The sequence below is a fragment of the Lissotriton helveticus genome, chromosome 4_2 (assembly GCF_964261635.1).
Source record: "Lissotriton helveticus chromosome 4_2, aLisHel1.1, whole genome shotgun sequence".
Taxonomy (NCBI): domain Eukaryota; kingdom Metazoa; phylum Chordata; class Amphibia; order Caudata; family Salamandridae; genus Lissotriton; species Lissotriton helveticus.
Genome location: NC_136064.1, coordinates 153,854,902 through 153,868,493, shown reverse-complemented (window position 1 = coordinate 153,868,493; position 13,592 = coordinate 153,854,902).

Here is a 13,592-nt window from a genome sequence, read left to right as displayed (position 1 = left end):
GAAGAATTGACATGGGATTATGATGGACTAGTGGAAACCCCTCATTTGTAATGTTTTGACATCAGATACTGTTGACGATCCCTGTGCAACGCCAAATATTTATTGTTTAAGACACGAATGTTTAGAACTGTGGTAACATGTAAAGAATTTGCCTGAAGCCCAATATTTAGTATATAAGGAGCAACCCTCTTTGTACAAATCGAACAGGCTCCTAGATACTGCCCATGTGTAGTTTCTGTGACTTCTGTGTCCCTGCAGTAATAAACCTTTGGTCTTTGACGCCACCATCGAGAAGCCCGTGTTTCTGTTTGTTTGTGCACCAAGACAGGTGGAACTCCGGGGTCTTCGGGTGTTATCCCTGACACCTCTGGACGGAACCAAAAAGTCCAGAACTCCAATTGGCGCCCAACGTGGGGCGACGTCATTCGGTACCGGTCCAAAAGCCTGAAGAGTTCGAGGAGCTTCGTGTGAAGATTTCAGAGGGAGGCGCCCCACTTCATCGATCCCGGCATATCGCAAAAGTGGCCCCGACGTTCTCTTCCACGAGGGTTCCCGTTCAGACGGCTGCAGTGGTCCGTTGCCTTGACCGTCGCCCTGTCTTGGACCCGAGGTGCAGTCCTCAGTACGGCGAAACGTGACGGGTTTCTCCTTGGTGACGTCTTCAGTGCCTCAGTTAAGTATTCAGTGGTTGCTAGTTGGTTATTTTGTAAGGGTTGCTCCTATTTGGATAATCCTTTTAGTTCTCAGTTCAGTTCAGTTCTGTAAGGTTATCACTGGTTATTCTGGTTACGATAATCATTCTGTCCAGTTCAGGTATCGATACATTTGTCAGTTCTGGTAGGCCTAAGTTCTTGGTTCGAGTGCGCATCTTTTCTGTTTGTGTCTTGTTTGTTTTGTGTTCCGGATTATAAAATGGTAAGTCGGAAAAATTGTATGTTGTCTTGTTTTAGTTGCAACAGTGATTCCCAGTTGGAGGACTCGTGTTTGGTTCCTCCGATTGGAACTCCCCTTTATGATCTATATTGCAAGTTTGGTGTGGGCCCTATCTCTTATAATGAGGTATGGATCCGCTACACAGAAAAAGATGGTGTCCTTAGTTGGCCACTACATGGTAGTTTTGAACCTGAAGTTCTCGATAATCTAGAAAGAAGGTTGTTTAAGAAGAAAGCCCGGCCGGCAATGTTTGATTCTTTCCGTTATTGGCGAAAAGAATCTAAACAGAGAGAAATTAAAAAGTTGAAGAAAGAACAGAAAGAGCAAGAGTTGACTTTAGAACAGTCCGCTAGGCAGCTGCAACTCAACGAGTCTGAGAAAGCGATGGAGGTGGCCGATAGAGAGTGTAATTTAGCGATAGACAAGTGCTATCCTGCTTTGCCATCGAATACGGCTAAGATAGTAGAGGACCCTGAAAAGGATCCCCTGTTGTCTTACTTGTTACGATCACCCCCACCGTATGCACAGGGTGCTACGGCTCCACCTATACCGAATGTTCAATTACCGGTTGCTGGACAACCTGGTGTCCCTGTTCCCGCTCCCCTGAATCAAGTTCCTGTACCTCCTGTGGTCAATATTAATGTTCCTTCGACAACCCCTCTTCTAGGGTTGCCGGCTTCTTTACCTATGCCTGTGTCGCTCGCACCTGCTACTTCACAGGCTATTTTTCCTGCTACTCCTACTGTTCCTGATCTATCTGTTCCAACTGCTACTCTATTCACTGCCTCTGTTAATATTATGACTCCGCTTTCTGTTCGTCGAAGAATCACTGATTCTGTCTCTAATATTCTATCTCCCTTCTATAAAACTCTGATTAAGACTCCTACCTCTGACTCTGTGCAGAGACGTAGTCAGCTTCCCAGTACTGAAGAAAGAGGAATATTAGATTCCACTGCTCTTAGATGGGTTTCGAAAGTTGGAAGATATAATGTACATAATGTATTAGATACATTTATGCAATGGAACGAACCGACACAACGATATGTGTTCGATGAAATGTGTTCCCTTCTACGCGAGGAATTGGAAGAGGATGACCCTGAATCAAATCTAGGAGAATTAATTAATGTTCAGAAAGAGTTTGCTGCAGGTATGATAGTTGGACAAAATATAAAAGAAGCGATGGAACTGATTTTAAGTTATAGGAATGACTCATCCCTTCGTTCACCGAGAGAATTAGAGAAACGTAGTACGAAACGAAATCGTCAATATCCAATGAGAGAGGTTCCACCAATTTGGCGTGAAGCTGTGCAAGCTAATGCAAACCTTGGTATTGCAGCCGCTCCGGCCCAATTCCAGAGAGTATGGATACATATTCCATGGAAGCGAGCTGAAGTATTAGCAGTGAAACAGGCCTTGCCAGATCCGCGTAAAAATCCTGCAGGGTACTACAAAGAGTTGGCTCAAACAGTTGACGCTTGTGTATTGAATCTTGCTGACATAGATCTGCTATTTGGTAATGTAGTACCGCAACCAATTTGGGCTAAAATTCGTAAAGAGAATCATCCAGTTGCCCTAGGTGGTGACTGGGCAGCTATAATTGCAGCGGATGGTCAACAAATAGGTGGTTCCAAACCTGAACCATTAATTGCTAATTTGCCTGGTAGAATAATCGATTTAATGAAAACCTTGATGCCAGCATTGCGCGTTAACTGGGACAAATTGTCCGCGTGCAAACAAAAGAAAGACGAAAGCGTCTCCGACTTTTTCACAAGATTCGAAGAGACTTTCGTGGATCATAGTGGTCAGGATATGAGCACAGAAGGAGGCCAGAGATTATTTGTTGATAAATTTGTGCACAATCTGTTGCCAGAACTTAGTGGTAAATTAAAGAATTCTGAAAGTGCGTGGGCTGTCTCTACGACTGCGCAAATACTTGCGACTGCTCAGTACTATGAAAATAGGGATAAAGAAGAGAAGGAAAAATCAGATAAAAAGACGAAAGATTTGAAAACTAAAGTACTTTTACAGCAAGCTTATCCGCCTCGCATGAATCAAACTAATATGCAGCAAGGGTCATATCAAAGAACGGATTATGATTTTCAAAGGCCACAATACCAATGGAATCAATGTGCTTATTGCAAAAAGGAAGGTCATTACAAAAGTGAATGTCCAGTTCGAACGCAGAATAATGCTGCGGCAGCTCAGAGAGGTCGTGGTAGTTCTATGCAAAACTCTAGAGGTCGAGGACGAGGTGCTATGCCTCCGCAGACGAGTGATCGCCCCTCTAATTATTTCGACCAGCGAAATGGACAATCTGCCCAACAGAATAGGTCTCCACAGTATCATGTCGAAGACTATTATGAAACTAGTGAGGAAATTCAGCAAAGTGAGTACTAGGACAGCCATGGACAAAGAGAGGGAGTAGTATCAGTTCCAGTAGATCAGAGTGGGCCTTATGTCGCAGTAGCAACATCAGGTATAGTCAAACCGTTTCTGTTGGATACTGGTGCAGCAAAAAGTTCTATCATACATGCGAAACTCCCTGGCGCACCTTTGTCTGGCTCAACAAACGTTTCAGTAGGTTTTTCAGGCGCCCCTGTTCACAACCCTGTTTCTGGTCCTTTGTCTATTTCTGTTGGACCCCGTCAATTGAAAGCACCCCTGATTTTGACGACAGGTTGTAATGAAAATCTGCTTGGTTTAGACTTGTTAAAACGCCTGTACGCGACATTGTACTGTTCTCCAGCAGGAGTACAGCTTACGTTGGGTAAAAGAATAATCTGCCCGATGTACTTGTCGATGGATGCGCTCCCACCAGAGCTGCGTTCACTCCCTGATACTCTTTGGGCGACTGGTCCTAATGATGTAGGTCTATTGGAAATTCCACCCTATGTAGTAACTTTGAAAGCAAATGTTAAACTTCCACGAATCCCACAATACAGAATCTCTAGTGAAGGTGAGCGTGCGCTCCTACTGATAGTACAAGACCTGATCAAGAAAGACGTTATAGAAGAGACTAGAGGTAATGTCTGTAATAGTCCTGTACTGCCTATTTTGAAACGAACTGACCCTACAAAGCCTCCAGTATATAGGTTCGTAATTGATCTTAGAGAGGTTAATAAAATTGTGATCCCACAGTTTCCTGTGGTTCCAGACATTACTGCATTGTTGACGTTGATTCCTGCTACAGCAGCATGGTTTTCGGTTGTCGACTTGAAAAATGCCTTTTTCAGCATTCCGATAGCCGAGGAAAGCAGAGATATCTTCGGTTTCTCTCTAGGAGGACGAAGTTTTAGATTTAAACGCGCTCCACAAGGTTATTGTGAAAGCCCATCCATTTACAGTCAAGCATTAAAAAGCCAGTTAGATTCCTTCGTACTTCCTAGTGGTTCTGCTTTAGTACAGTATGTCGATGATCTTCTAGTGGCTGCCGATGACAAGGAAACTTGCAAAACAGCTACGATTTCTTTATTGCATCACTTGTCAGATTTGAATCACAAGGTGTCACCTTCAAAAATGCAATACTGCTGCCAAGAAGTGACCTACCTAGGTCATCTCTTGTCAAAGGAGGGAAGGAAGTTGACCCCAGAGAGAATAAAAGCAATTACACAGATGAATGTTCCTAGCACACAAAGAGAAGTACGTGCCTTTTTGGGTATTACCTCATATTGTAGGCAATGGATCCCAAATTTTTCTCTTCTAGCAAAACCATTGGTAGCCTTGACTGGGAAAGGTGTTCCAAGCCCGGTACCATGGTCTGCTGAATGTCAGCAGAGTTTTTCTGGGTTACGAAATGCACTGTGTTCAGCACCTGTATTGGGTACACCCGACTACAGTAAGCCATTCACGCTCTATGTCCACGAGAGAGAAGGTTGTGCATTGAGTGTTTTGACGCAGAAATTTGGTGATAAACAACGCCCTTGTGCGTATTTTTCATCAACATTAGATCCAGTAGCTAGAGCGTTGCCTAGTTGCTTGAGAGCTACAGCCGCAGCTGCAGCTTCCATCCGACAATCTGCTGGTTTAGTAATGAACAACATGCTAGTAGTTATGGTTCCTCATGCTGTGGATACACTCATGAACCGAACCAAGACGCAACACCTTACCAGTGCTAGATTATCAGGTTATGAACTGACACTGTTAGCTAGTCATATTCAGATCAAAAGATGCAATGTATTGAATCCAGCAACATTGTTGCCGACTAGCCAAGAGTCGAGTGATTCCGAACCACACGACTGTTGTTTCAAAACTGAGGAAGAAACAAAAGGACGAATCGATCTAAAAGGCACTCCGTTGTCAGGTCCAGATGGCACGTTGTATGTTGACGGGTCTTGCTTCAAATTGGAGAATGGTGATGTGACTGCTGCTTATGCAGTAACGACTTTGAGTACGATTGTGGAGACTGCAAGAGTGAGTCAGAATTCTGCCCAGGCTGCAGAATTGATCGCGCTAACAAGAGCGTGCGTTTTAGCTAAGGGAAAGAGAGTGAATGTGTTCACAGATAGTCAGTACGCGTTCGGCGTGGCCCATAGTTTTGGCCGTTTGTGGAAAGAAAGAGGTTTCATTACGTCCCATGGGACTAAGATTCAACATGGTCAGCTAGTCAATGACTTGTTGGAATCTCTAACCTTGCCGACTGAAGTTGCGATTGTGAAATGCAGTGCTCATAAAGCAATCACGGATGATGTTGGTCGTGGGAATGCTTTTGCTGATGAGATTGCAAAACGGACAGCTAGAAATATGATGAGTAGAATGTATGTTGCAACGTCTGCAAGATGGATTTCTGAGTCTGGAATGTGTGAAGACACAGTGGAAAGCGTGAAGGAAATTCAGAAAGAGGCGACTGAGGAGGAAAAACTTGCATGGAGAGAGAGCACGGGTAAATTGGACTCGAGTGGGTGTTGGATTGACTTGTCGGAACAACAGCGTTGGATGTTGCCTGATGCGTATGTGCTTGCAGTAGTAACGATGGCACATGGAACAGCGCACATCAGTTCAAAAGGGATTTGTAAGATGTTGGCTCCGGTCTGGAAGAATGACGGGATTAGTAAGTGTGCAGAGAGAGTGGTGAGAAATTGTATGGTATGCTTGATGCATAATCCTGGCAAGGGAATCCCCACACCTGCAGGTCACTTCGCTCCTCCTTCCTGCCCCTTTGAGGTGATCCAGCTAGACTTCATTCACATGGATCGTTGCAATAATCTGAAATACGTCCTAGTGGTAGTTTGTGCTTTCTCCAGATGGATCGAAGCATACCCACTGAAGGACAATACTGCCTTATCCACTGCCAAAATTCTTCTTAAAGAATACTTCCCCAGATACGGAATGCCACGGATTGTATGGTCAGACAACGGAAGTGAGTTCGTAGGGAAAGTTATGCAGAGTGTGTGTGCCGGCCTAGGGATTAGACAGAAATTTCATAGTGCGAATCATCCCCAGTCCGCGGGTTTAGTCGAGGGTTATAATGGCACCCTTAAACTGAAACTCGCTAAGATACAAGCATCCACGGGTTTGTCCTGGCCAGACGCATTGCCTTTGGCTTTGCTATCAACAAGAGCAACTGTACATTCTAGAGTAGGGCTTAGTCCTTACGAAATAATTTTTGGCCGTCCTGCAAATGTTTGGGGGGTACCTAGACCGAAAGAATTTAAGCAGCTGGAATACCCAATGTTAATTGATTACCTTTTCGACTTGACTGCTAAATTGAGTCTTATTCACCAACAGGTTTTCGACGCATTGCCAAAGCCACCGGAGAGTCCAGGCCATCAGCTGAAACCGGGTGATCAGGTGGTCATCAGAAATTTTGCAAGAACAAAAAATCTTCAGCCCAGATTCATTGGCCCATTCCAAGTCCTGTTAGCAACGAGAACTGCTATTCGTGTGGCCGGAAGGAAAAATTGGATCCATACGACACATGCTAAACGTGTGCCTCTGCCACTTCCTTACGACAACTGGGTAAAGAAAGGAATCGGTGCCTCTGAAACGGAACAAGTCCCCAGGTTCATACCTTTCAGCGATGCAGAACTGATCACGGATTCACCAAATTCTGACTCTCCTCCTGAAACTGCTCTTTTGAACCTTGAACATTTGTCATCCACACCCAATGAACATTTGCCATCTGCACCAAAAGAACATTTGTCATCTACACCAAAAGAACATTTGCCATCTGCGAACGTGAACATTGCAACGTCAGCTGAAAATACATTGTTTCCAGATCAGACAGCTCCTGCAAAACTGAGATACAACTTACGTTCTCGCAATACGGACAAATAAAGCAGGAAACTGCCTATTTTCAGATTTGAATTTGCTATACATTGCCTCCAGCCAGGAAGTTTGCTAATACTTTGTATTGTTTCTTTTTGTTTTAAAATTGCCTTGCCGTCTGGGTAGCCGTAGGGTCGTGGCTGTGTGCCTAGTTGAATCTGCGGGGGTCAGACACAAGGTCGATCTTTCTGTTAGTTCTGGGAACTCCCAGGGCTGATAGAGGCATTTTCATCTACGTACACATCATCAGTGGTCGCGAACGGTCGTAGAAGATGGAGCTTCCTGAGCTACAACGAGAAAATGTAATTTATGTTCGCAGAAATAGACTGTACAGAATACTACACAGCAAATGCTTTCTAATACAATGTGCAGTTACATTTTTAATTGTTTTGATAACGTTGGTGGGTGGAATCGTCTTTGGTGTACATTTGATTTTTATGCCAGTAACTACAGTACCTTCCCTTGATCCTACTACTTCTACGGTTTCTTCTATGCATTCTTTTCACTCATTTCCTGAACACGAACAAGCTCGACGCTCAGAATTTATTAACAATACATTTGTACAGCTCTTGCATCAACACCAACTGATAGTTAATACTACAGACTGCTGGGTGTGTGGCTTGATACCTCACACTATGGATAAAGGCATTCCCTATCTAGTCTTGCCTTTCAGCTATAATGGATCATTTCAGGCCTTTCAGACCATTTTTTCATATGCCCTTGAGACCTATCCTCCGCGTCCACCACGGTCCACTAAATACAACTCAGCCAACAAAGCTTTAGTCCAGGGAATTATTGATATGATTAAAGACGTCAATAATACTCCATCTTATCCTAGAGATGAATTACTGGTGTATTTGAGTTGGAACTCTACAGAGTATCGCCTTAGTTTGGGAGAAAGCAAGCGTAAAAGCTCCACTTCAGTTTGGGTCGTGCCTCACCGAGGTCAGGTCTGTTTGCAAGGAAATGGGAGAAATCCGAGAGCTCAGCTAGGGAGGAGTGAGTGCGTTGAGACTTACGTATTTCCGTCTAACTCCTCCCCTGCCTTTCTGACTGCTAGGGGTACCTACTTCATTTGTCAGGACAGAGCATATACATGGCTGCCTGCTGACTTTTCAGGTTCATGTTATATTGCTCGATTGTTACCCCCGACATACACTGCTTCTTCAGATTATCACAAAACCAGAGTAGCAAGAGGTGTCTTCAGCAAGGAAGATACCGCTGGTCAAGAAGCTGGAGACTTTTTCAAAGGTTTCCTTCCGTTTTGGGGGCCTATGGCCAATAGTAGAAATCTTCGTCAACTAACACGGGTAGTTGAATCTACTATTACAGAAACTGCTGGTGCCCTTAGTAACTTAACAGCTGAACTTCAGGCGGATCGTCTCATGACGTTGCAGAACCGTATGGTTCTAGATGTAATACTTGCAGATCGAGGTGGGGTATGCAGAATGATCCAATCAAGCTGCTGTGTCTTTATTCCAAATAATGCTCCAACAGTCTATGAAGCAATCTCTAAGCTACATAAGATTTCCGACTCTATACACGTAGATAAGGGAAACTGGTCCTTCATGGAGTGGTTTTGGACTCTGGTATCAGCGTGGGGATGGAAGGTTCTGATGGTCATTGGTGCCATCCTAGTATTTCTGTTCTCGTGCTGTCTTATTATCCAATGTGGTCCCGCTCTGTGTAGCCTCTGTGCTGCAACCTGTTTCAGAAAACCACCTGCATTAGGAGAAAAGGCACGAGACAGGATGATGATACAACAACCTGTCACTGACCTAATGAGCATAGAATTAGACTCTGACTCTGATATAGACTGAGTAATTGCCTATGTAAGGGCAAAAGGAGGGTCTGAGGTTCCGTGACGATTTTACTCGTGTTTGTAACATTGTCGTAAATACATAATTTTGGTATCAGTGAACCGCAAATGATCCATTTAGTATATCCTGGTGTTTTCGCTATGCTACGAGCAAGAGCACTCCAGTTACCAACACATTTGTGATTTACCCATGGCATCCATCTTAGAACACGGAAGCCATTTTGTGTTCCTTGCCCTCACATAGTCAATGGACACGCAATGACCTCTTTTCATTAAAGGACACGTAGGCTTTAACCGGCGATTCACCTTGCTAGTGACACGTGCACCTTAGGCCAGCAACGCTGTGGCAGCATGACTCGGCAAGAACTGCCTCCCCAGCCTGAGGCCAGTCCTGCTATACTGGTTCTTGTGTTCGTTGGCCTGATCATGATTAGGCGGCCGAAGCTGGTAACCGTACCCATTTACGACCCACAAACATTTCTTATCCTGTCTTTCTATCTTCTGCACCTGGCTCTGCTCCTTTCCTTCTGGGCCTTTATTAGGGGGAGGTAACGAAATTTACGATGAGGCGGTCCGGGTCTTGAATGAAGAATTGACATGGGATTATGATGGACTAGTGGAAACCCCTCATTTGTAATGTTTTGACATCAGATACTGTTGACGATCCCTGTGCAACGCCAAATATTTATTGTTTAAGACACGAATGTTTAGAACTGTGGTAACATGTAAAGAATTTGCCTGAAGCCCAATATTTAGTATATAAGGAGCAACCCTCTTTGTACAAATCGAACAGGCTCCTAGATACTGCCCATGTGTAGTTTCTGTGACTTCTGTGTCCCTGCAGTAATAAACCTTTGGTCTTTGACGCCACCATCGAGAAGCCCGTGTTTCTGTTTGTTTGTGCACCAAGACAGGTGGAACTCCGGGGTCTTCGGGTGTTATCCCTGACACCTCTGGACGGAACCAAAAAGTCCAGAACTCCAAGACCAGTGGAGGGGATGCGAGACGTGGGACCGGCCATCTTGAAAAGACTGCAAGACGCTTCCAGTGCAACCCCCGAGGTACCCTCGAAGCTGTGCATTGGGGTTTGAGAAGCCCCAGCCCCGAGCACCAACTGCACCAAACATCCCCTCTCCACACTCACCGAGTGCTGCGTGGGGCCCTTTTGCATTTTCCTGCTCGACGTGTCAGTCCGGTCACTTGCCCGTTGGCTTGTGGCCTCTGTGACGATGAAATCTGAAATCTATACCACTGGTCTGGTTGCTACAGACTGGCCCTTGCTTCCCTGCAAAGGAGAAGCCCCTCAGTCCTTGCTGGCCTGAGTAAGAAGCCCTCTACAGTTCCTGCGTGGGTTGCCTTTGCCAAGGCTTGTTGACTCCAATCTGGAAGCCGACACCACGGACAGCGAGAAGCTTCGAGGGACAGTCCTTGCCCAGCTCCTGGTTGTCATCAACGCCTCCTGGTCCACGTGGCAGCAGAGACAAGCTTCGCTACAACCACCTGATTGCGCCCGACATCGCCTGCTTCCTTCCAGGTTTCAATTCGGTCACTGGCTAGTGACCCAGACTCTGTCCCCTCTGCTTTCAGGTACTCTACATCTTCAATCCACCCTTGGATCCAACCGCACCCTTCTCTCCTGGTCGCCTGCATCATCTTTGCTCCAAGTCTCCCTAGAACTCCACGACGAAACCCGACACACTTTGAGACCTGTGCACCCGCTTCCTGTGGGCTAGTTAACGCGAGTACTGCGGTGCTCCTGTGAAGATTTACATCTCTTGTGTCCTAGTTTTAAGTGGTTAAGTTCTAGTCCAGTCGGAAGTCTCCAAACTCTTAACTTTGTAACTTTTATGCACCCATTAACTTCCATGTGTGCACACATGTGCATTTAGACCTTGCACACGCATCCCTTGGACCTCCTAGTTCCTAACAACTGTTACTCCAGTGTAGGCCCAGCGTTTCCCAAGGCCCTAGGCCTTACCATTGTTCGTGACGTGGTTCTTATACCACTTATTTAGTATATGGTTTTGCGGGCCACCCGGCCTTATCCATAACTGTGCAACTTTTGTATGATATTGAGTCTTTTATTTAAACACTTGTGCTTCTGCCCTCATAAAGAGTACAGAGGATTATTCTAGTAATACATACATATATTTTATAATATATAACTGTGGTGTCCTTTCATTTAGTATTAAAGGGACTGCATATGGTAAAACAGCTGGCTTCACATGCCCTCTTGAGTTTAGCCTAAGACTGCTCTTGTCAATGCTACCCCTAGGATAGCTGGTCTATAAGGTTGACTTACAACCAATCACCATAAGGGTTGTTTGGACTGGTGCAAGGTGCTCACTAGAATAGTGAACATCATATACCAGGCCAGCTTCTCACAACCAGGAGAAATTAACAGCGGCCAGAGCATGGTTGGTCCCGAAATTGCTAGCATTGGTCACTTGGTAGAGTTCACCAAGTATGATCTGTCCAGGGTCCACAAGGTCTTGTGTCACCATTCTGACACTTGTCCCCGTGTCCCTGAATGCCAAAGCCTCTTTTTCATTTATCAAAGGCTTCTGTCTGTATTTGCCCAAGTTACTGGGACTTACAAAGGAGGACATATCCATGCCTCCATCACAGATCAGTACATCCTGAGTTGGAACTCTGACTAGGCCAGAGCCCATCTCAGAACCCAGTGTTAACCCTACTATACCCTCCTGCTGAGTACCACCACCTGGAGCTGAACTAGGGGGAACAGTTGCCTTAGGGGCAATGGTGGCTGGAGTAGAATGTTTTGGCCTAGTGCAATCACTAGTCCAGTGGGTGTTATGTTTACAGATTTTACACCATGGTTTCTTTTGGCCTTTCTTTTTGGAAGATTGGGAATCCCCACCATTAGAGGATTTTTGGGGGCCTTGTGAAGACTTCTGGTCTTTACCCTTGTCCCCACCCTATTAGGATCTTGCTTCTTCTGGTCACCACCTTGGTTCTGAACCTTCTGCTTCACCCTGGTTATGGCCCATTTGTCTGCCGTCTTTCCCAATTCTTGGGGAGAGGTCAGATCAGAGTCCACCAGGTACTGGTGCAACAGCTGAGTCGGACAGTTATTAAGGACCTGCTCCCTCATAACCAAGTTGTATTATCCTTTATAATCACACACATCACTGCCCAGTAACCAGCCCTCCAGAGCCTTAGTAGGACAATCAACAATGTCAACCCAGTCCTGAGTCTGAGCCTTTTGATTCTCTCTGAACTTTATTCTATATTGGTCAGTAGTTAGGCCTAACCCTTCAATCAGAGCACTCTTCAGGACTGTATAATCATCAGCATCCTCTTCTCTAACAGTGAGGAACTTGTCTCTACATTTGTCTGAAAAGGAGAGCCACAAGATTGATGCCCACTGTTCCTGGGGGAACTTCTGTACTTTGCAGTCCCATTCCAGTGCAGTTATCCATTTGTGGATGTCATCCCCACTCTGGTAGGGAGGGACAATCTTGTTTAAATTACTATGGTCAGGAAATCTTTCTCTACCACTAAGGGAAGTTGCTGCCACCATGGGACTCTAGTCCCATCTTTTTTCTAGCGTTCTCAAGCTCTAGGGTCTCCCTTTCTAAGGATACTTGCTGTCTCCTTATCCTCAGCTGAGCTTCTTGAAGTCTCTTCTGATTCTCTCTCTTCTCCTCGGAGGTGTCCCTCCTATGAGAAGAGACATAAGTCCCTATAGATACTCTAGAATGGTTAGACTCCTCAGAAGGAGATCTTGCCTTCTTGGTACACCTCCAACTCTTCCTGGGGGGACACAGAGAGGACACAATGGGCCTCCATCTCTATCTCAGTAGGAGCTGCACTCTCCAGGTCAAGGTTATTGCCACCTTCCTGGTCAGAATCAGAGTCTGATTCCTGTGGGATTGGGCCACTGGGCTCTTCCTCATCTACTGCTTTCACCCCACTGCCTACCCTTTCAGGCTCTGAAGCCTTGCAAAGGTCATCTAACAGTAATAACTCTCTGAGGCATTGGGTGTTGGCACCTTTGCCTGTCTTCAGTTTCCTCATAGTACACAGAGCCCTTAACTCAGAGAAAGGGATTGTGTCATACTTGGATGCCTGTAACTTACTGACATCTGGCAGGGAACTACTGCTTCCTGGCACTGAAGACATTACTAGTGAGGTGTGGTGTATGCACCTACCTACTCTAGTTGTTACCTACCCTTCAACTTGGAAAAAGGCCATTATTAAACCTCTGCTAAAAATGTATAACCTCGACCTGCAGAATCCAAAAACTATAGACCTATTGCATGTCTCCTTTTTCCATCAAAAATATTTGAAAAAATCATGGACACTAAATTATCACAATTCATCGATGATAACAACCTTTTGGATGACACACAATTTGGTTTTAGGAAGGGTCATGGTATCGAGAAGGCCCTCATCAAAGACTCTGATGAAATCAGGATGGCACTAGACCAAGGTGGCGCTGCAGTCCTGGTGGTATTGGACTTATCAGCAGCCTTTGACATGGTCGATCACGCTACCCTGATCTAATGTGTCTCTTCCATCGGCATCAGGCCCACAGCCAAGGCCCTCTTAA